The sequence below is a fragment of the Hemitrygon akajei genome, unplaced genomic scaffold (assembly GCF_048418815.1).
Source record: "Hemitrygon akajei unplaced genomic scaffold, sHemAka1.3 Scf000041, whole genome shotgun sequence".
NCBI classification, from domain to species: Eukaryota; Metazoa; Chordata; class Chondrichthyes; order Myliobatiformes; family Dasyatidae; genus Hemitrygon; species Hemitrygon akajei.
Window position 1 is genome coordinate 3,586,957 of NW_027331927.1, and position 24,438 is coordinate 3,611,394.

The 24,438-nt window shown below is 41.3% G+C and overlaps 1 pseudogene; it reads right to left on the reverse strand.

Annotated features, from left to right (window-relative positions):
* Positions 1-377: 377 nt before the first annotated feature.
* Positions 378-21,709, reverse strand: LOC140720381 (N-acetyllactosaminide beta-1,3-N-acetylglucosaminyltransferase 3 pseudogene; annotated as a pseudogene).
* Between the last annotated feature and the right edge of the window lie 2,729 nt (positions 21,710-24,438).

A 24,438-nucleotide genomic window follows, 5' to 3' on the forward strand; every position in this document is an offset into this window, starting at 1 on the left:
CCACTCCCCTTCGCACTACATATGGACTGCCGTCTATGTATGCATATTGACCTGTTGTCCGCACATGTTCATTGATCTCTTTCCCTCTCTGCAATGTGAATACTCCAGTTAAAGCCATCTCCTGCGTGTGTGCTTCTATTTGATATGTAGTTACACAGACACAATGCAGGCTGACATTTGACTACAGAAGTGATGACCATAAGTTTCTCTATTCCTCCAACCCTGAGACAATTTTAGATCTAGATTCTTTGTTGTCCTCACAGTTCCAGACCAAGAAACACATTTGTGTCTTTCATATTTTGCAAGGGACATGTAAGAAACGGCAAGAAAAAAATACACAGATATAACTGCTACTAAAAATTTTATTGGTGGCTTATTATACAAATGCCCCAAGTGAACATGCTGTACCTATCTGCACGCAATGCAACAAGGACTGCTCACTTGGAATAACTTTACAATTGACTTAAATTGTGGTGCGCCTATCAATATTGTAATGTCATTATGGGTTCAGTAAGAATTAGGCTGAGTGATGACACCTGACAGCTTTACAAACATTTGTGGAATGTAGAAAGGCACCAACCCTATGAATTAATGTATCCTCCAATATAATTTAGGAATTAACCTTCTTACATTGCATAAACAACTGATTAACACATGTTTACAAACTGCATTACATTCCAACAGTTGCTACATTCTCTCATGACTCATGCGGTCCTTTTCGTGGATGCAGACTTCTGGGAAGCATGAGCACAATTCAGATTAGCATCATGCACCGCATCCCACATCAGTAGCAGTTTGAAAGGCTGAAAACGGTGCACTAGCAGTAACTCACGGTAATAGCAAGGATTGAAAGAGTCATCTTGGGTTGAAGGAACACTGATACCAGCTGCCCTGAATCCACTATGGGAGCGTGGGGCTAGTCCAGCCTTGGCCAGGCACATCCCCAAAAATACATCATCAATGGGGTATAGTTCAAGGTCTTGGGCTATGTGGTAAATGATATGAGCTGTATACACAGACATAAGTATGCCTCCTCCACTAACGTATGGTGGGTAAGACTTGATAGTGGTCACTATTTCTGGCACATAATACTTGCTCGACTTCTGGCGTTTGGGCCCAAACCCATAAATGAGACGGCCCACAAAAAGGTGTTGGTGAACCTTCATGCCTAGCAAGTAATCAACCATGTTATCGGTGTTGGCAAAGACATCTTCATCTCCATTGAAGATGAATTTAGCACTGGGGCAAAATTCACCGACCCACTGCAGCAACTTGTATTGTTTGAGGGTGAGGTTGAAAAAGGTATCCAAGAAATCCCATTGTAGGACATCTCTGTGTTCTCTGTTTTCCATTGCTAACAGCTGATTCAATTTCCTACTTTCTTTTTGGTCAGGAGAGACACCAGAGATAAAGACTCTCTTAATTAGGACCCCATTGAATTCGCGTTCTTTGCCCCAGGTCTTCCTTACCATTGCCCGCCGATCCTGGTTGAAAGGGTGAGATTTGATCACCAGGAGCAGGAAGACATTCTGAGATCCTTCTCGACCACCACATTTGTCTGGGACATTTTGAATCATGTCAAATTCTCGACAGTGTTTATACATCAAGAAGTTTTTTATGTGCTCTTCCTGTTGATCAAATGAGGACAGGTGCAACAATGTCGTGTTCGCGTGGCACTTCGGCTTGTGCACTGATTTAGTTGCATCAGCAGTAACAACCTTGGGCAGATCTTTGCGATGAACAGTTTCTGCAACATCATCAGTCTCTCGACGTTGGTCATTATCCCAGAACATGAAGAAAAATCCCAGAGTAATCAAAACACCCAGCACTACTTTCACATAGAATCGCCGATGTCTTCTCATCTTTCACCTGAAATAGAGAAAAAATATGGATTAATTCAAAGAAAACTTTACATTTACATGATGCTTGAGAAGAATGAGAAGTTTAAACTGTAATGAGGTTCACTAATGCTTTGTAATTTTAACCTCAAAATGGTGGTGAGGTAAGGAATAGGCAGGGCCCTACACACTGTTGAAAGTTTAATTGACCTGAAGCATTCCATCCCAGCAGAAAAACAAATCTACCTATAGGATACCATCTGTCATTAAACTGAAAATCGTATAGTTTCTTTCGGTGCATTAAAGATATATTATTCCAAAGGCTTTATTCCACCTCGCTTCACAGCTTTCATCACTCCTCTCGGGGCTTAAACTGAGCTGGGCCAGACATAGAGCAATATAGCACAATGCAGGCATTTTGGCCCATGATGTTGCACCAACCTTTTAATCTGCTCCAAGATCAATGTACCCCTACTCTCTCAAATAGCTCTCCATTTTTTTATTTCATCCATGTGTCTATCTGGAAGCCTCTTAAATCTCAGTAATGCATCGACCCTTATCACCACCCAGGCTGTGCATTCCATACACCCACCATTTTCTTTTAAAAATTACTACTTCTGACAATCCCCTAAACTTTTCTCTAATCACCTTAACATTATGCCCCATCTTATTAGTCATTTGTGCTCTGGGAAAATGTTGCTGGCTGTCCACTCTATCTATGCATCTTATCAACTTATACGCCTCTATCAAATCACATCTCCTCCCCCTTTGCTCTAAAGAGGAAGGCCCCATCTCGGTCAACATTCAGTTTAAGTTCACAGGTTATTGATACTATGGAAGATGATCTATTATTAACCATTGATTAGTAACTGAATATATGGCAGTGCAGGGAAGGTAACGTGTTAGTACAGCTACTGAAAGCATCTGATTTTCAGGGCATTTCAACCTGGTCTATGTATGCCTACAATAGGAGAAACAAAGAGAAGTATACTCAAGGACCTTGGCTTTTTGCTTCTATTTTAACCAGAGAATTGTATTCAAAGTTAAATTAGCAGTGGCCCACCCACCCTGCCATCCATTGGTCAAGCCACTTTATGAAAGGCTACAACTAAGGCATAACTAGTCCCAAAGGCAAGGCTGATTCCACCCAGACATTAAGTAGTAAGCAATTGTGACAAGACAGCGAAGCCATCGCAGGCCCATATCTATTGAAGGAAAACGGCACCAGCATCACCTATGGCAGGAATTTACGCTTCATGAAGAGCAGTGAACCTTGTAATCCAGGAGCCCAGAGAAAGCACAAGTAACTGATAGCAGAACAAGGCAGATAGATAGCATGATCCACAATGTGTATGAGTAAAACCTTGGATGCCAGGAGCCGTGGAAAGACACCAGTGACTGATAGCAGAACGATGTGTACAAGTAAAACTATTTGCACTGGGATGCAACTTGTGTCACTTTAGAATTATGGAATCCTAGAGTAATGCGATCTAAACAGGCCCTTCGGCTCAACTGGTCCATACCAACCACAGCATCCTCCCTGATAGTCCCAGTTGTCTAGTTTGGCCCATAACTCTCCAAGCCTCTCCCTTCCATGTACTCGTCCAAATGCCTGTTAAATGTTGCAGTTGAACCCACTTCAAACACTTCCTCTGGTCGCTTCTTCCGGATACTCACCGTCCTCCATGTACAGAGGTTATCCCCAAGGTCTCTTTTCAATTTTTCCCCTCCTCCCCTCCATCTGTGACCTCTCATTTTGTGCTCTCCAACTCTCCAATAATGACAATCCACCTTATCAATACCCCTTATGATTTTAAACTTCTGAGGTCACCTCTCATTCTCCAAGGAATAAAGGTCCAGCATGGCCAACCTCTCTGTAACCCAGGCCCTCTAGTCCAAAAAGCATCCTTGTAAATTCATTCTGCACCCTCTCCAACTTGACAGCGTCCTTCCTATAACAGGGTAAAAAAAATTGTAGATAATATTCCAAAAGTGGTCTCAACAACAAATTACTTAACTGCAAATAATCCCCCGCTCCTAAACTCTACACCATAACAGATGAAGGCAAGCATGCTAAACGCTTTTTTTCACCATCCTGCCTTTCAGTGAACTATGCATTTGTCCGTGCCTTGCCATTCATTGTACAAGCTCTACTTCATCTGAATGTCCATCACCTCACATATAACCATATAACGATTACAGCACGGAAACAGGCCATCTCAGACCTTCTAGTCCGTGTCGAATGCTTACACTCACGTAGTCCCACCAACCTGATCTCAGCCCATAACCCCCCCATTCCTTTCCTGTCCATGTTCGTATCTAACTTTTTTTTAAAATGACAATATTGAACCTGCCTCTACCACTTCCACTGCAACCTTGTTCCACACAGCTACCACTCTCCGAGTAAAGAAGTTCCCCCTCGTGTTACCCCTAAACTTTTACCCCCAACTCTCAATTCATGTCCTCTTGTTTGAATCTCCACTACTCTCAATGGAAACACGCCTATCCACGTCAAATCTGTCTATCCCCCTCATAATTTTAAATACCTCTATCAAGTCCTCATTCAACCTTCTACACTCCAAAGAATAAAGATCTAACTTGTTCAACCTTTCTCTGTAACTTAGGTGCTGAAACCCAGGTAACATTTTAGTAAATCTTCTCTGTACTCTATTTTGTTGACCTCTTTCCTATAATTCGGTGACCAGAACTGTACACAATACTCCAAATTTGGCCTCAGCAATGCCTTGTACAATTTTAATATTACACCCCAAGTCGTATACTCAATGTTCTTATTTATAAAAGCCAGCATACCAGAAGCTTTCTTCACCACCCGATCCACGAGATTCCACCTTCAGGGAACTATGCACCATTATTCCTAGATCACCCTGTTCTACTGCAGTCCTCAATGCCCTACCATTTAACATGATTGTCTTATTTTGAATAGTCCTACCAAAATGTAGCACCTCACACTGATCAGTATTAAACTCCATCTGCCATCTTTCAGTCTACTCTTCTAACTGGCCTAAATCTCTCTGTAAGCTTTGAAAACCTACGTCATTATCCACAACGCCACCTATCTTAGTATCATCAGCATACTTACTAATCCAATTTACCAACCCATCATCCAGATCATTAATGTATATGACAAACAACACTAGACCCAGTACAGATCCCTGCGGCACACCACTAGTCACTGGCCTCCAACCTGACAAACAGTTATCCACCACTACTTTCTGACATCTCCCATCCAGCCACTGTTGAATCCATTTTACTACTTCAATATTAATACCTAACGATTGAACCTTCCTAACTAACCAACGGTGTAGAACCTTGTCAAAGGCCTTAGTGAACTCCATATAGACAACATCCACTACTTTACCCTCGTCAACTTTCCTCGTAACCTCTTCAAAAATTCAATAAGATCTGGGGACGTCGCGTGATGACGTAGGATCAAGACGTTCGGAATCCAGCTCCCTCGTAAAAAGTAATGAAATAAGGTTTAAATGAAGAAGAGTTAACAAATATCTAGTAGAAACTATTTATAAATAACTCAGGACTATCTTTTGATATGGCTCCTAAACCGAAACAGAAGAAAGCTACTACTTCGAAGACTGCGCAAATCGGCGGGGAAAAAGGCCTAACCGTATCGGCAAAGCCTCGGACTCAAGTTGGATCTCCTCCCGGCGAAGTGCATGGCACTTCTGATGATGCGGGACAGGAAGTTGCAGCAATGTCGGCGGTCTCTAAGAGAAACGGCAAGAACAATGCATGCGCGAAGAAACAAGTATGCATGAAAAGATATCAGCAAAAGTAACAAAACTACAAATCCCAACTACGGCTAGAAGGGAAACTGGAATTATATCGGACTCTTTGGGAAATTCAGAGGAAGAAGAGGAAAAGAAAATGGAGATTAAAGGAGTCATAAAAGTCATATATATTCTGATATATATTATGAATGAATTAAAAGCTATAAGAAGGATGCAGAATACACTCGTTAATGTGGTGGAAAAACAAAAGAAGATGGATAATAAAGTTAAAGAAATGGAAGTAAAAGTGGAAGAAAATACTGAAAGAATAGATAAGATAGAAGACAATAATCTTGCCTGGACAATAAAAAGAAAACGGATGTTGGACAAAATAGATGCGCTTGAAGACGAAATAATAATAAAATTGTTGGTCTTATGGAAGGTACAGAGGGAGAAAATCCAATAAAATTCTTTCAAGAACGGATTCCGAAAATTTTGGCAATGAAAGAAGGAAGCCAAGTAATTGAAATTGAAAGAGCACACAGAGCTTTAAGACCAAGACCTCAGCAAGATCAAAATCCAAGATCAATTTTGATAAAATGCTTGATAAAGAAATTTGCTTGATAAATTTGCTTGATAAAGATAAAGAATTGATCTTGAAGGCAGCTACTCAAGGTGCTAAAAAGAGAAATGGGCCATTGATAATAGAAGGGAAAAGAGTTTTTTTTAATCCAGACATAAGTTACGATCTTCTGAAGAGGCGGAAGGAATTTAATCCAGTGAAAAAAACTTTATGGGAAAAGGGCTATAAATTTTTATTGAGCTACCCAGCAAAATTGATAATTTTCCTGGATAACGAAGAAAGAAGCTTTTTCGTTGACTACCAGAAAGCGGAGAAATTTGTACAAGAATTACTTGATGTCCACGAAGAGGAGTAAAGAATTATAGAAATGAAGTGGACTAATGATGAAGACTGAAACAAGGTTGGACTTGACAGACATTTATAAGGAAAAAAAATAGTTGAGTATTAATTAGGAGTAGAGACATTAATTATTTTCTTTTTTTTTTGCGGGCGAGGTGGAGGAGCTCCTGATCGATGGCTGCGAGTTTCACGTGTACTATCATGGCGATTGCCATGACCCGTAAAATGGGGGGGGGGGGTAATGTTGTGTTCTTTTTATTCGCAACATTAGTGGGGGGAGGTATTTTGGGATATTTTCTTATATATTTGTTACCTTTCTTCTATTTTTCTTCTTTTTTGCCTGGATGGTTGGGGAGAGAGTCATAGCAACATGGAGAATTTTAAAGAGTTCCCAAGGTATTATGAATGATTAATTTACTTAATACTTTAATTTTTAATGTCAATGGACTTAATGGACCTGTGAAAAGAAAAAGAGTTTTAACATATATTCAGAAAATGAAAGGCGATTTGGCTTTTTTACAAGAAACACATTTAACAGAAACAGAACATAAGAAATTAAAGAGAGATTGGGTTGGAAATGTCATTGCAGCTTCATTTAATTCAAAATCGAGAGGAGTTGCAATTTTCGTTAATAAATCTTTACCAATGAAAATACAAAATGTAGTAATTGATTCTGTGGGGAGATATGTGATTATACATTGTCAAATGTTTTCAGAATTATGGACTTTTATGAACATTTATGCACCAAATGAAAATGATGTAAAATTCATACAAGATTTTTTTTTTGAACTTGGCTGATGCACATGATAAAATATTAATAGGTGGAGATTTTAATTTTTGTTTAGATCCAGTTTTGGATAGGTCAACTGAAGTTGCTACAAAATCAAAAGTAATAAAACTAACTTTATCATTAATGAAAGATTTAAACCTGATTGATATATGGAGAAAAATTAATCCAACAGAAAGAGATTATTCATTTTATTCAAATAGACATAAAACTTACTCAAGGATTGATTATTTTATTATCAAAAAATATTCAAGGTAGAGTGAAAAGTGTGGAATATAAAGCAAGAATACTGTCAGATCATACCCCCTTGATAATGACAATGATAATGATGGATAAGGAGAAATCGATCTATAGATGGAGATTTAATTCAATTTTATTAAAACGCAAGATTTTTGTGATTTTATGAAAAAACAGATTCAATTTTTTTATACAAATTTACATTCACTTGAGGATAAAATTGTATTATGGGAAGCGATGAAAGCATATTTAAGGGGTCAAATTACGTTATACATCTAAAATTAAGAAGGAATATTTGGCAGAAATAGATCAATTAGAAAAAGATATCATAAAGTTAGAAAAAGAATCTCAAAGATATATGACAAAAGAAAAACGAAGACAACTTGTTAATAAAAAACTACAATATAATACACTTCAGACATATCGTACAGAAAAAGTAATTATGAGAACTAAACAGAAATATTACGAATTAGGTGAAAGATCACATAAGATTCTTGCTTGGCAGTTGAAAACAGAACTGGCTTCTAAAACAATAAATGCAATTAGAACAAGTGTAAATAAAGTTACATATAAACCTTTAAAAATTAATGAAACTTTAAAAATTTTTTATACTGTATCAATCAGAATCACAAAATAAGATTGCTGAGATAGATACATTTTTATCACAAATAACCCTTCCAAATTTAAATTTGGAAGAGCAGAAAGGATTCGATATGCCCTTTACATTAAAAGAGGTTGAAGAAGCTTTTGGATCACTTCAGAGTAATAAATCCCCAGGAGAAGATGTTTTTCCTCCTGAATTTTATAACAAATTTAAAGATTGATTAATTCCTCCTTTTATGGCAGAAATATATCAAGTGGAAAGAATGCATAAACTCCCACAATCTTTTTTATAAAGCGATTATAACTATTTTGCCAAAAAAAGATAGAGATCCTTTAAAGCCAACATCATATAGGCCTATTTCTTTGTTGAATACAGATTATAAAATAATAGCAAAAATTTTATCTAACAGAATATCTAAATATTTACCAAAATTAATACATATGAATTAAACGGGTTTTATTAAAAACAGACAATCAATGGATAATATAAGCCGGTTACTTAGTATATTTCTTTTGGCACAAAAAAGAGAGGAAATGAGTGTGGCAGTTGTTTTGGATGCAGAAAAAGCATTTGATAGATTGGAATGGGATTTTTTATTTAAGGTATTGGTAAAATATGAGTTAGGAAAATCTTTTATACAATGGATTAAAACCTTAAATACTAATCCTCAAGCTAAAGTAGTTACAAATGGTCAGATTTCAACACCATTTTGCTTAACGAGGTCAACTCGTCAAGGCTGCCCATTATCACCTGCTTTATTTGTATTGGCAAGGGAACCATTAGCTGAATTAATTAGAACAGATTCAGACATTGGGGGCTTTAGAGATAATCAAGAAGAATGTAAGATTAATTTATTTGCTGATGATGTTTTGATTCATTTAACAAACCCATTGCAATCTTTGCAAAGATTATCTTTTAGATTGGATGAATATGGGAAAGTATCAGGGTATAAAGCAAATTGGGATAAAAGTGAAATTTTACCCCTTACATAAGGAATTTATAATCAATGTCGATTAGTAACTCAATTTCGATGGTCAATAAATGGGATAAAATATTTAGGTATTAGAGTTGATAATGATGTAAAAAAAATTTATAAACAAAATTATTTGCCATTATTAAAAGAAATAAAAGAGGATCTTGATAAATGGATGATGTTACCAATAACATTAATAGGTAATGCTGTAAAAATGAATATATTTCCCAGATTGCAATGTTTATTCCAAACTTTACCAATACAATTACCTCAGAAGTTTTTCAAGAACTGAATAAATATGTAAGGAAAGTTCTCTGGAAAGGAAAGATGTCAAGAATATCATTGGAAAAATTTACATGTAAATTTGAATTAGAAGGGTTACAACTTCAAAATTTTAAGAATTATTATAAAGCAAATCAACTTAAATTTATTGCGTCTTTTTTTGATGAAGAAAAACCAGCATGGATTAGAATAGAATTAGATCAGATAGGAGAAAACATACCAGAAGATTTTATATATAAATGGGAATCCATATGGATATGGGGGAAAAAAAGAATCTCCTATATTAAGACACTTGATTGATTTATGGAATAAGGTAAATATGGACGATGAGATAAATAAATCTTTATTAGCAAAAATAACTTTAATTCAAAATAGGCTTATTCCTTTTACAATGGATAATAAACTTTTATATAATTGGTTCCAAAAGGGGATTAAATATATAGGTGATTGTTTTGAAGGAGGTATATTGATGTCATTTGAACAATTAAAAAATAAATATAAAATATCAAAGAACACTCTTTTCTGTTATTTTCAATTGAAGGCTTATTTACGAGAAAAGCTGGGTCAAACAATGTTGATGCCAAAACCTAGTGAAATAGAAATATTAGTTCAAAAAGTAAAAATTAAAGAATTTACAACTTGTATGTACAATTTGATTCAAAAACAGACAATTAAATCAGGAATTCATAAATCAAGAGAAAAATGGGAATCTGATTTGGATGTTAAAATTGATGGAAAAAGCTGGTCAAGATTATGTTCTGATAGTATGATAAATACAGTAAATGTTCGACTTAGATTAATACAATATAATTTTTTACATCAATTATATATAACACCACAGAAAATAAATAGATTAAATTCAAATATGTCTGACCAACGTTTTCGGTGTAATCAAGAAATTGGTTCTTTTTTACATTCTACTTGGTCTTGTTTTAAAAGTAAACCATTTTGGATAAATCTAAGACTTTTATTGGAACAAATTATTGTAGTACAACTCCCACATAGTCCAGGATTATTTTTATTAGGATACATTGAAGGGACAATACCGAAACTTAAATTGAATAAGTATCAGAAAAAAATTATAAAAGTTGCATTGGCAGTAGCCAAAAAAGTTATCGCAGTTACTTGGAAATCTGATTTATATTTAACTATGGATCATTGGAATAATGAAATACATAGTTGAATTCCACTTGAAAAAATTACATACAATCTAAAAAAAATGAATATGATATATTTTTGAAAATTTGGCTCCCATACCTACAAAAGATAGGATTAAATACATAGGACCTTTGAAGATAAAATTATAAAGTAATTGGGGAAAGTAAAAATAAATAGTAAAATTATTTTGAACTTCATGGAGCATGTGGGGATCCTCCAGTATCCAGGCAATCTTTCTCTTCTTTCTTTCTTTTTTTTTCTTTCTTTAGACGAGGATTAAGGGGGGGAGGGTTAAGGGGAGGGGGGAGGGTTAATATTATTTTTCTTTTTCTTACTATTTTATCACCACATTTATTCTTTGTAAATTTCTAAAAATGTAATAAATTTTTTTTAATTTAAAAAATTCAAAAAGATCTGTCAAACATGGCCTTCTACGCACCAATCTATGTTGACTGTTCCTAACCAGACCCAGTCTATCCAGATAATTATATATACCATCTCTAAGAATACTTTCCATTAATTTACCCATCATTGACGTCATAATTACAGGCCTAGAATTGCTAGGTTTACTCTTAGAACCCTTTTTAAACAATGGAACCACACGAGCAATACGCAATTCCTCCAGCACCATCCCCGTTTCTAATGACATTTGAAATATTTCCGTCAGAGCCCCTGCTATTTCTACACTAACTTCCCTCAAAGTCCGAGGAAATATCCTGTCAGGTCCCGGAGACTTATCCACTATCCTTAATAGCGCCAGCACTTCCTCTTCTTTAAACAGCTCAAGTATTTGTAAAGTAATGGTGATAGCGGAGTAACACACCGACGGGAGTAATGTAAATAGACCCGGTAGTCATGAAAGTCATCTGATTGATAAGTTTATTTATTTCCAGTAAGTGAACACTAATCTGATGGTGAAATATGTTGTACTCTTTTGGCTGTGGCTATGTCCAGTTTGCAATCTCCACATAGCTGCTGCCTTGCACATCATTGTAATGGCCCCATTGTGGACAAATATTTAAGTTTGCTTTATAAAGTTATTGACTGAGATCGGTGCTGCTGCAGGTTGCCGGGACACGGTTAAATCTGGCGAAAGGGAATGTCCAGTGTTCAAAAGAAAAGATTGTTCCAAAATCATAACTTTTTACCAGAGTTCACATGGCCCATCCTGCTGCTGTGTCTTTCCTATAAGCCCACAGCGATTTCTGCCCTCAGCTGTCACTGGAGTTTATAGTCTGACAGTAAATTGGTCCCAAAGTAAACAATAAATTAATGCGATATGACAGCACCCGATCTGAACCAGGATTCGGGTCGTGGTTGCTCCCTGGAGCTGATCGATTTGTCGTGAGATACAGGTGCTCGGATTCGCTGGAAACAGAATCAGCAGCTCAGCACAGAGGAAACACGGAGACTGTACTGGGTGGGCAACTTTACGATGAGTTAATGCGTCCACTTGTGATGGCAGGAATTCTAGTTTTTCTACCATTTCATTTCTGTCTTTAAAATTGTGTGGCTTTGCGGATCCGCCTGATTTTTCTGCAGGAGTGAGTGTGCTATTCCAGCAAAGACAGCAAGTATCTGTCAGTGATATTTAAAATAAAACTTGCTGATTTAAATCTCATTGGCTGTTGATAACAAATGTCTGTGTGCACTGTATTGTGCTCCTCCGGTAGCTAGTAATACGGCCACTGACTCTATGTCCGTGATCTTCTACTGCCGTAGCCCTTTCAGTTCAATTTTCGACACGTTACGCGTCCAGCGATGCCTCTCTGCACAGTGCAGTAGTAACGTGATTATTTGAGTTACTGTCGCCTTCCTGGCAGATTGAATCAATCCCGCCTTTCTCCACCGACCTCTCTCATTACTAAGATGTTTTTGCTCTCAGAATTGCCGCAACCTGATTTATTTCCCAGCACCATTCTCCGCAAAACTGAGACTGTTGAACCAGACAATCCCAGGATTTCAGCAGTTCCTGCGATATTCAAACTGAACCGTCTGGCACTGACAAACATTCCACCCTAAAAGTCATCCAGATCACATTTCATCTCCATTGTGATGTTTGCTGGAGACAGAACCTACCGTTTACTAAAGAACAGGATAGGGAGAGGCCCGCTGATAAAGCTGTGGGTTTAGTTAATGATTATCACCAGGAACTGACTGAATTTTAACCAGGGTGTGTTCATTACTTACAGAACCCGTAACACAGCCTTACTGGGACAGGGTGGTAACAGAACCTGGAGCCGCGGTACACGGTAAGAAGCTCCATATACTGAATTATAAACATCATAAAGATATTTAGACACTTTTATGAACACGAATGGGATTGATAACGTATTGTGTTGATCGACATTAGAACTGTAGCGAATCGCTTTTAAATGAATTAATAATTCCCTTCATCTAATTGAATGCATCGACTTGCTGTGCATGTCCCGCGGGATGACGGGGCAGTTGACAGTGTTATTGTAATCGCCGCGATTTCAGCCCAGCTCCGAATCATCAGCAAAGGCTCGGGAGGTGCGAGTTTCCCGCATCTCGGAACTGTCCCCGGGCTACTGCTTGCAGTAACAGGAAGCCGATCCGCCCACACTCGGGGCTTTACCGATCCCCGACCGAGGGAACTGAGGATTCGCTTTGTTTATTCCTTCACTGGCGGGATTGACACTATCTGTTCATCCTAGACGGCATTTCTGTTGGTGCTCAAAAGCATGGAACCACCCACATTGGAGATTACAGCCGGGGCGGGGGGTGGTCGCGGGGCAAGTCGGTGTAAGGAGTTGATGGTTCCATTATATAGTAGGTTGGTGGGACCTGTTGTGGATCACCGTCTGCAATGCTGTTTCGCTTCTGTCAGAAGTCAGTGGCTAGGTGGGAAATCAAAAGAAGGTTTACCAGACAGATATTTGCCCCTGAGAGTTTTTGTATGAGGAATCTGTTGTGATCTTGACTTGTGGTGTGACATAAAACAGGGGCTTGTATACATTACAGTTTTTTTTTTAAACAACAATATACTTGATTGTATCCGCGGTAATTTGGTATAATGAGTGGGAACTTCGACGGAACATAAAGTATCCTGCGGAGTTTGACAGGGACGTGGACAAAATAGTTCCTGTTGTGTGATGATCTGAAACCAGTCACCGCCAGTTGAAGACAGTTGAGATGTCTTCCCTCTCTCTGTGGGTCTAGTGTGTCATGGGAATGACCGTCCTCAATATTCAGGAGACAGAATATTCATCACACAGTAAGGAGAAACGGCTCCGGTATCTATAAATTTGAGGGCGTGGAAGCACACCAGCGGGAGGAAAGTAAACAGACCCATGCGTCATATTTTCATCTGATTAATAATTTTATTTATTTCCAGTAAGTGAACACTGATCTGAATGTGGAAATATATTCTTATCTTGCTGTACTCTTTAGGGCGTGGTTATCTCCAGACCGTTGCTGCCTTGCCCATTATTATAGTGGTCCCATTGTGGACAAATATTGAAGATTGCTTTATAAACGGACCGACTCTGATATCAGTACAACTGCAGCAGATGGGGTACAGTCACATCTGGCGAAAGCGACTGTCCACTGTTCACAAGGAAAAGTATTCTCAACCAGAGTTGATAGAGTCCGTCCTGCTGGTGTGTCTCTCCAATAAACCCATATTGAACTTTGCCCTCAGCTGTCACTGGATTTTTCAGTTGGAGAATAAATTGATCCAGAACTAAACAATAAATTAATTCGATCGGACCAACCGAAAGGAAACAGGATCCCTGGAGCAGACTGAATTGGAAAGAGATTCTGTATGTAATCTTTGTCACTGTGCACCGAAGTACAATCGTAAGCCGGTACCGAACAACACAATACAACCATTTGCCTGACTGAGGTTTCGTGTCCTTCAGTTCAAGCACTGGGGAGCGGGGTGTGGAGTTACATCCTGATTAGTGTGAGGTCTGGGTTGCTGAGCGTGATCTCAACTAAACGTTCCGCAGGGTGTTCTCACTCACTGTCTGGACCCAGAGAATTCAGTGCTCAGATTCACTGGAAACGGAATCAAGAGCTCGGCACTTGTTTATTTTTTCCTCTCTGTATGTTTTTTGTGCTACCTTGCGCAAAGATAGAGTGTATCTTAAGACTATCTGAAATAAAACTTCATGCAGTACATCTCACTGTCACCTCCTGTACCTAATAGTGTGGCCGCTGAGTGTATATCCGTGGTCTTCTACAGCTGTAACCCGCCCAGTTCAGTCTTCGACATGTTACACATTCAGTGATGCCTCTCTGCACGCTATTGTTGTAGCGTGGTTATTTGAGATACTGTCGTCTTCCTGACATATAGAATCAGTCTGGCCTTTTCCCTTCCATCTCTCTCATTCATAAGGAGTCTTTGCTCACGGAACTGCCGCAGCCTTACTTTTTTTCTGTGCTGTTCTCCGCAAACTGAAACTGTTGAAGGTGACAATCCCAGGAAATCAGCAGTTTCTGCGATATTACAAACTGCGCCGTCTAGCATTAACAAACATTCCACGTTCTAAATCACTGAGATCACATTTCATCCCCATTCTGATGTTTCTGAGAGACCGAACGTACCCTGTTCCAAGGACTAGGAGTCGGAGAGACCCGCTGATAAAGCTATGGGTTTAGTTAATGATTATCACCAGGAGCTGACTGAACATTAACCAGGGTGTGTTCATTACTTACAGAACCCGTAACACAGCCTCACTGGGACAGGGTGGTAACAGAACCTGGAGCCGCGGTACACGGTAAGAAGCTCTATATACTGAAATATAAACATCACAAAGGCAGTCACCCACTTCTGTGAACACTGAAATGAGACTGAGAACGTATTGGTGTATTCAACAGTAGAACTGTAGGTGAATCGCTTTTGAAAGAAATAATAATTCCCTTTGACTAATTAGATTAACTTCCTGTGCATGCCCTGCGGTAAACTGGTGGAGTTGGAAGTGTTAATGGAAACGTTGCACTTTCAATGCAGTTGCGAATGAACAGCAAAGGCTAGGAAGGAGCTAGCTTCCAGATGTTCGGAACTGTCCGCGGGCTACTGTTTCCAGCAGGAGGCCGGCCTCTCCACACCAGGGGCTTTACTGATCGCTGACCGAAGGAACCGAGGATTCGCTTTGTTTATTCCTTCGCTGGCGGGATCTACACTGTTACGAATGTGCCACAACTCTGAGGGGCCGAAGGGTACAAAGTCGCCTTTTTGAGAATCGCAAGATCGCAATTAATTCGGGTCTGGGACCCAGGAAATGAGAGAGAATCCACAAGGTTTTGGAATGTGTCCTGGCCTCAGCGAGACAAAGCCACGGATAACGGCCATTGTCTCTTGGAGACGGAATTGTGTATTGAGTACTGTACTATTCATTGAAGCCCTCAGGGGACGACCAGAGTGGTCTGGTTGAGGGATTGCATCGTCCCAACCTGATTGACATCTGAGACCCCGTGAGTAAGGATAAAAGAGGATAAAACGGCTTAGCTAAAGGAGAGGCCACAAGTGAACGGCCACACTAACGAGACTCTGACAGATCGAAATCATAAAAGGAATTGGCAAGTTTCTCCAAATCTCTCTCTCTCCAAACAAAGGCTGCAGCCTGCATGAACTGAGTGACTTTTATATTTACATCGGACAATACATTTATCCCCTAAACAACGATAGAGCTATTTCTTATTGATTATTATTATACCTGCACTTTTAGATTTAGTATTGACGATGTATATTATCTGTATGTTTGCATTGATATTATTTTTGTGTATTGTTACTAATAAATACTGTTAAAAATCGTATCATCAGACTTCAAAGGACCTCTCAATCTTTTCTGGTGACCCAGTTACGGGGTTCGTAACAACGCTACCTGTCCATCCTAGGCGTCATTTCGGTCGGTAGCTATGGGGAGAGGGTGAATTTATGAGAACTACCCACATTGCAGATTATAGCGAGGGGAGGGGGGATTTAAAGAGCTGATGGTTCCATTATATAATCGGTTGTAGAGACCTGTTGTGGATCACCGCCTGCAGTGTTGATTCCCTTCTGTCGGAAGTGTGTGGGTAGGTGAGAGATCTAAAGAAGGTTTAACAGAGAGTGATCTGCATCTTGTGAGTTGTACTGTGATGAAACGTCTGTGATCTTGGCTTTTTTCAGTGATTGAGAAGAATTCGACATGACCTAAGTTTACAGGGTGGTGTAAACATTGCAGCTTTTTAAAAAAACAATGTACTTGATTGCATCCATAGCAGTTTGGTTAAATCAGTGGGGTCTTTGATGAGACATAAAGTATCCCGCGACGTCTTGACAGGGACGTGAACAAAATAGGCTCTGTTGTGGGAGAACTGAAACTGGCTATCGCCAGTTGTAGACAGTTGAATTGTTTTTTTTCTCTCTGGGTCTAGTATCTCATTGGAATGGCCTCCTCAATATTCAGGAGAAGCAGATTATTGCAAATAATTCTGTAATCTCTGCAGTGTAATGGTCCTTGACGGACATGTGAGTGAAATGTTACAGGTGAGAGGCAGGATTAAGGCGCAGAGATCACAAATTGAACTGGGTCGGTCACAGTAAATTCAGCATGTGACTTTTATTAAATCTCACTTCAACATCCTCTGGCTGACAAAAACACATCCAGTGAATTTAATGTTAGAGGGGTTTTCATCATTCGGTAAAGATAGCACCCCCCCCCCCCCCTACTCCCGTGAGGCAACTTTCAGGGATCTGAACGGGAGGAACGCAAATAGACCCATTAGTGATAATTTTATCTGATTGATCAGGTCACTGATCTCTGGCAAGTGAACACTAATATGAAGGTTAAATATATTCTTGTCTGTTTGTACTCTTTAGGGACTGGTTAACTCCAGATTGTAATCTCGACACAGTTGCCGCCTTGCCCATTATTTTACTGGCCCCATTGTGGACAAATGTTGAAATTTGCTTTATAAAAGGGCTGACTCTGCGATCAGTGGAGCTCCAGGCAGTGGAAGCACAGTTAAATCTGGTGAAATTGAAGGTCCAGAGTTCAAAAGAAAATACTATTCTAAAAGCATAACTTTTCACCCGAATTCACATTGCCCGTCCTGCTGCTGTGTCTTTCCAATAAGCCCACAGCGATCTTTGCCTTTAGCTGTCACTGCCGTTTTTAGTCTGAAAATAAATTGATCCCCAAGTATACAATAAATTAATGCCAAGAGAAAGTCTGCAGAAGCTGGAAATCCAAACGACAAACACGAAATGCTGGAGGAACTCAGCAGGCCAAGAAGCATCTACAGAAAGGAGTACAGTCGAAATTTCGGGCCCAGACCCTTCAGCAGGACTGGAGAAAACAAAAAAAAAAGCAAAATGTTGGGTCAGAGCTAGAAGGAGAGAGAAGGGGGTTGGAGGAAGAAGCAGAAAGTGATAGGTGAAACAGGGAGGGGGAGGGATGACATCAAGTGCTGGGAAATTGATTGGTGAAAGTGATACACGGCCGGAGAAGTGGGAATCTGATAGGAGAGGACAGAATGCCAGGGAAAAAGAAAAGTGCACCGGAGAGAGGCAATAGGCAGGTAAAGAGTTAAGGCCAGAGAGGGAAAGGGGAATGGGGAATGATGAAGTGGGGGGAGCTATTACCTGAAGTTTGAGAAATTAATGTTCATGCTATCAGGTTAGAGGCTACCCAGACGTAATATAAGGTGTTGCTCCTCCAGTCTGAATGTCGCCTCACCACAACAGTGGAGGAGACCAGGGATTGACATGTCGGAATATGCATGGGAAGTGGAATTAAAATGGCTGGCCATTGGGAGCTTCAGCTTTTTCTGGCAGACAACGTGTAGGTGTTCCACAACGCGGTGCTGCCGAAGGGTCTCGGCCCAAAATGTCGACTGTCCTGATTTCCATAGATGCTGCCTGGCCCGCTGAGTTCCTCCAGCATTCTGAGCGTGTTGCAATGAATTAGTGTTGTGACACGAACTGAACGGAGCCGGGATGCGGGTCGCGGTTGCTCCCTGGAGCGGATCGAGTTGTGGACAGATACTGGATGTAATCTGTGTCACCGGGCACTGAGGCACAATAGGAAGCCTGGACCGAACAGCCCAGTAGAATCATTTGCTTGAATCAGCTTTTGTGTCATATAATGTGCTGTGGAGCAGGGTGTGGAATTACATGCTGACTGATGAGAAGCCCAGGTTTATATGTGTGTTATCAACTGAATCTCGCTCACGGTGTGTTCACTTACTGTTTGCACCCACTAAGTTCAGGTACTCGGATTCGCTGGAACAGAAACAGAAGCTCGGCACCAAGTACACACAGAGACCGTACTGGGTGGGGAACGTTGTGATGTTTCAATACGTCCCTCGTCAGGAGAGGATTTCCAGTGTTTATCCTGTTCGATATCGTCTTTAAAACGGTGTGGCATTACGGACATGAATGCTTTTTACTGTGTGTGTGTGTGTTTTTAAGGAAAACAGACATGCACCTGACAGTGATATTTACAATGCAGAGATTACAGAATTAATTGTAATAAACTGCTTCTGCTGAATATTGAGGAGGCCATTCCAGAGAGGGGAGGAGAGAGAGGGGGGAGAAAGGGGAAGGGGAGACAGAGAGATGGGGAGAGAGGGGCAGAGGGGAGAGAGAGGGAGGAGAGAGGGGGAGGGGGAGAGAGGGGGGAGAAGGGGGAAGGGGGAGATGGGGAAAGAGGGGAGATGGGGAGAGAGAAGGGGGGAGGGGGAAAGGGGATCGTAGAGTGGGAGAGAGGGGGGAGAGTGGAGGAGAGTGGGGAGAGAGTGGGGTGTGAGAAAGAGGGAGAGGGCGGAGAGAGGGGGTGAGAAGGGTGGAGGGAGAAGAGGAGGGAGACTGTCTTCAACTGCTTTCAGTTCCTGCCAGAACAGGAACTATTTTGTCGACGTCCCTGTCAATACGCCGCAGGATACTTTATTTCTCAGCAAATACCCCACTGATTTTACCAAACTACTACGGATACAATCAAGTACATTGTTATTTTTTAAAAACTGCAACGTATACACCACCCTGTAAACTTAGGTCATGTCGAATTCTTCTCAATCACTGAGAAAAGCCAAGATCACAGACGTTTCCTCACAGGACAACTCACACGGTGCAGACGTCTCTCTGTTAAACCTTCTTTTGATCTCCCAGTTATCCACACACTTCTGACAGAAGGGAATCAAGACTGCAGGCAGTGATCCACAACAGGTCCCAACAACCGACTAGATAATGGAACCATCACCTCTTTACACCCCTGCCCGCCGTCCCCCCCCCCCCGCTATAAACTGCAGTGTGAGGAATTCTCATAATTACGCCCCCTCCCAGCAGCTACCTACCGAAATATCGTAAAGGGTAGACAGATAGTGTCGACCCCGCCTGCGATGGAATAAGTAAAGCGAATCCTCAGTTCCCTCTGTCGGGGATCAGTAAAGCCCCGAGTGTGGACGGATCGGCCTCCTGTTACTGCAAGCAGTAGCCCGGGGACTGTTCCGAGATGCGGGAAGCTCGCACCTTCCGAGCCTTTGCTGATGATTCGGAGCTGGGTTGAAATTGTGGCGTTTCCGATAACACCTCCAACTACACCGGTCTCCCCTGGGACGTACACAGGTAGTCGATGCATTCAATTAGCTGAAGGGAATTATTAATTCATTCAAAAGCGATTCGCTACAGTTCAATTGTTGAACAGCCAAATAAGTTCTCAGTCTCATTTAAGTGGCTAACTGCCTTTGTGATGTTTATATTTCAGTATATAGAGCTTCTTAAGTTGTACCGCGGCTCCAGGTTCTGATACCACCCTGTCCCAGTGAGGCTGTGTTACGGGTTCTGTAAGTAATGAACACACCCTGGTTAATGTTCAGTCAGCTCCTGATGGTAATCATTAACTAAACCCACAGCCTTATCAACGAGCCTCTCCTTGTCTTGTTCTTTAGCACAGTGTACGTTCTGTCTCAAACAAACATCGCAATGGAGGGGACGTGTGATCTCAGTGCTTTTGAGAGTGGAATGTTTGTTGATGCCGGATGGTACAGTTTTATAGACAAAAGGTGCAGGAGTAGGTCGTTCGGCCCTTCGAGCCATCACCGCCATTTAATGTGATCATGGCTGATTATCTGCAATCAGTACCTCGTTCCTCCCCTCTCCCCATATCCCTTGACTCCGCTGTCTTTAAAATCTCTATCTAATTCTTTCTTGAAAGCATCCAGAGAACTGGCCTCCACTGCCTTCTGAGGTAGAACATTCCGTAGATCCACAGCTCTCTGGGTGAAAAAGTTTTTCCTCAACTCTGTTCTAAATGGCCTACCCCTTATTCTTAAACTGTGGCCTCCGATTTGGACTTCCCCAACATCGGGAACATTTTTCCTGCCTCTAGCGTGTCCAATCCCTTAATAATCTTATATGTTTCAATCAGATCCCCTCTCATCTTTCTAAATTCCAGTGTTCCGGTGAAAACACTGTCATTCAAGCGTGAAGAAAGTTTAACTCTTTGTGGTACAGGGAAGAGCGATAGAACCAATGACGCGATGTAAAATCCATTAGCTGGGGTCTCGAAGGTCGACTGTTCCTTTCTCCATAGACGCTGCTTGGCCTGTAGGGTTCCTCCAACATTTTGTTTGTGTTGCTCAGATTTCAAGCATCTGCTGATTTCTCTTGTTTGAGAGAGATCCGTGACGGGTCTCACCGGGCCCTATGGGATATTTCACATCTCACTACCGGGGTGAAAGATGCTTTCTGCTCACATTCAGTAGAAATCACCCAGGAGGATATTTCTGGTTGACGGCAAAGACATCGTTTCTCTTAATCCATTTGGACAGTAATTCACTCCCGATATCGACCAAAGCCGAGCCTCGCTCTAAACGCTGAATAGTTGTGCAGAATCATAGACAACACTTACCTCTGATGTTGTAACCGGCCGGCGTTCTGTGTGGTCCCAGCAAATCACAGTCCGACTTCCCCGGTGACCAACAATGCTCCTGCACCGATGTCCTCACCCTGTATGGAGAGTTGAGTCTGAGCTGCTGCTCCCGAGGCCACTCGGCTGTGATGTGTCCGTCGCTCATTACAGATGGACAGGGCCGGGTGAGCCGGGGTAGAGCGGGACTGCCGCAGTCCGGGTCACACTAAGTCTCACCGGCTCAGGACGGGTCTGACAGCGGGAAGAGGCGGGAGTGGGGTCAATGTAGCAACGCTAAAGAGGGAAACAAACAGGCTGCGTTAACCTTTCTGTCCGGGTTTCCGTGTGGATCTCTCCTTTTTCTTTCACCGCAACCAGTGGGGCGGAGTTTCTCTGTTTAACTCAGCGAGTCCCAGGCTGCGGATTTGATCCAGTCCGGGTTCTGGGAAGGTCTGAACTCCGCCCTTTGTGTAAGCAGGTCTGCCTGACATGGATAGAGTTTCAGCTCAAACCTCCCTCGCCTGTTCAGGTACAGGGAGCCGCATTTCTGCTGAAATTAAAGCAACACGTTCGACTATATATTTCCACTAACTGGAAAAAAAACTGAGAGAGATGTTTGCATTTCCATCCGGACAACTATTGTCACAAGAACCCTCCTCGCCCACGGTTTCATTCCACACCCCACCGGAAATACTTGTCGAATTTATTTCTCTTAAAAGTCATTTATTCCAAATGGGCAGAAGTTTTACCGAGGGAGGGAGTGATACTCTCACTAAAAATTGTCACATACGTTAAAATGGTCGACAGGGAGGGAAGGACGCACTGATTGAAATGAGCATGGGGGAGGGGGGAGTTGTTTGTCGATTAAAAATGGGAGCCTCTCTCCCCTCTGTCTTCTAACCTAACTCTCACTAGGCTCATCCCTCAACCCCAACTACTCTGTCTATACCCCTCATGATTTTGTAGACCTGCATCAAATCTCCCCCAAATCTTCTGCGTTCCAAGGAACAAAGTCGTAACCTATTCAATCTTCCCTTATAACTCAGGTCCTCCAATCGCAGCAACATCCTTGTAAATTTTCGTTGTACTCTGTCAACCTTATTTACATCTTTCCTGTGGGTAGGTGACATAAACTGAAAACATACTCCAAATTAGGCCTCATAACTGTCTTATATCATGCAGTCTCCTGTACTGAATACTTTAACTTATGAAGGCCAATGTGCCAAAGGTTTCTTTACTACCTTATCTAGGTGTGCTGCCACTTTCAATGAATTATGGACCCGTATTCCCGGATGCCTTTGTCCTACCGCACCCTTCAGTGCCGAACCCTTCATTGTGTAAGTCCCACCCTGGTTGATCGTGCTGAAGCGTAACAGCTCACAAGCCTGCATTAAACTCCATCTGCCATTATCAGACATTTTTATACCTGGCGCAGATCCTGCTGTAAGCTCCGATAGTCTTCCTCGCTGTCAAATATACCCCGAACCTTGGTGTCATCCGCAAATTTGCTGATCCAGATAATCTAATTATCATCGAGATCATTGATATAGATGACAAACAACGACGGATATCAGCACCGATCCCTCTGGAAATCCACAAGTCACGGGTCAGAGAGGCAACCATCTGCTACCACTATCTGCCTTCCTCCTCTATGCGAATGTCTACTCCCATTTACTAACTCAATTTGAATGCCAACAGAGTGAAATTTATTGGTCAACACCCTATGCGGGACCTTGCCAAATGCCTTGCTAAAGTCCATGTAGACAATATCTAGAGCCTTGCCTTCATCAACTTTCCTGGTAACATTCCTTGTAACCTCTTTGAAAAACTCAATAGATTGTCTAGAACACACAAAGTCATGTTGGATATCCGTAATCAGTCCTGTTTATTTAAATACTCCTATATCCAGTCCTTCCAATGTCTTCAGACAACTGATGTCAAGTGCACCGGCCTATAATTTCCTGGTTTAATTTTGGAGCCTTTTTTAAACAGTTGATCAAAATTAGCTATCCTCCGGTCGACTGGTAGCTCTCCTGTCTTTGAACATAATTTAAACATAACGGTTACATCCTTGCAATTTCTGCATCCACCTACATCGTGGTTGAAGGACTGAACTTCTCAGTCACTGGGGATTTATACACTAGAGGTTGCCCAATCTGCCCAAAACACTTTCTCATCAGTAATTTGTATAACACCCGTGGCCTCACTTCTCCTTTGTCTCACTTCTATAGATTATTTTCACGAGTGGACACAGAAGCAAAAATCCACTGAAGAACTCCTTTATCTGTTTTGGCTCCATGCGTACATTGTCATTCTGATTATCCAGACAATCAATTGTGTCCCCTGAAATCCTTTTGCTTTTAAAACATCTGTATGATCCCTCACCTTGTCTGTTAGGACAACCTCATGCCACCCTATAGCCTTCCTGGTTTCTTTCCTCAATCTTATCTTGCATTTTCTCAACTCCATAAGTACCTCAATTTTTTCCTACCTGCCTGCACCGGTTATGCATCTATTTTTTTTTCTAAACACAAAGTACACTGCAGATGCTGTGGTCAAATCAAGACGTACAAACAAGCTGGATGAACTCAGCAGGTCGGGCATCATACATTGAAATGAGCGGTCAACGTTTCGGGTGGAGATCCTTCATCAGGACTAAAGCGGGAGGGGGTAGGGGCCCTATAAAGAAGGTGGGGGAGGGTGGAAAACCAATCAGAGGAAAGATCAAAGGGTGAGGGAGGGGAAGCAGGGAGGGGATAGGCAGGAGAGGTGAAGAAGGGATCGAAGGGGAAAGCACTATGGGTAGTTGAAGGAGGCAGAGTCATGAGAGGTGATAGGCAGCTAGAAGAGGAGACAGAGTGAAGGTGGGATGGGGAAAGGGAGAGGGAGGGAATTACTGGAAATTGCAGAATTCGATGTTCAAGAATTCGATCCTTCCTCTGATTGGTTTTCCACCCTCCCCCCACCTTCTTTATAGGGCCCCTGCCCCCTCCTTCTTTAGTGCTGACAAAGAGTCTCAACCCGAAACG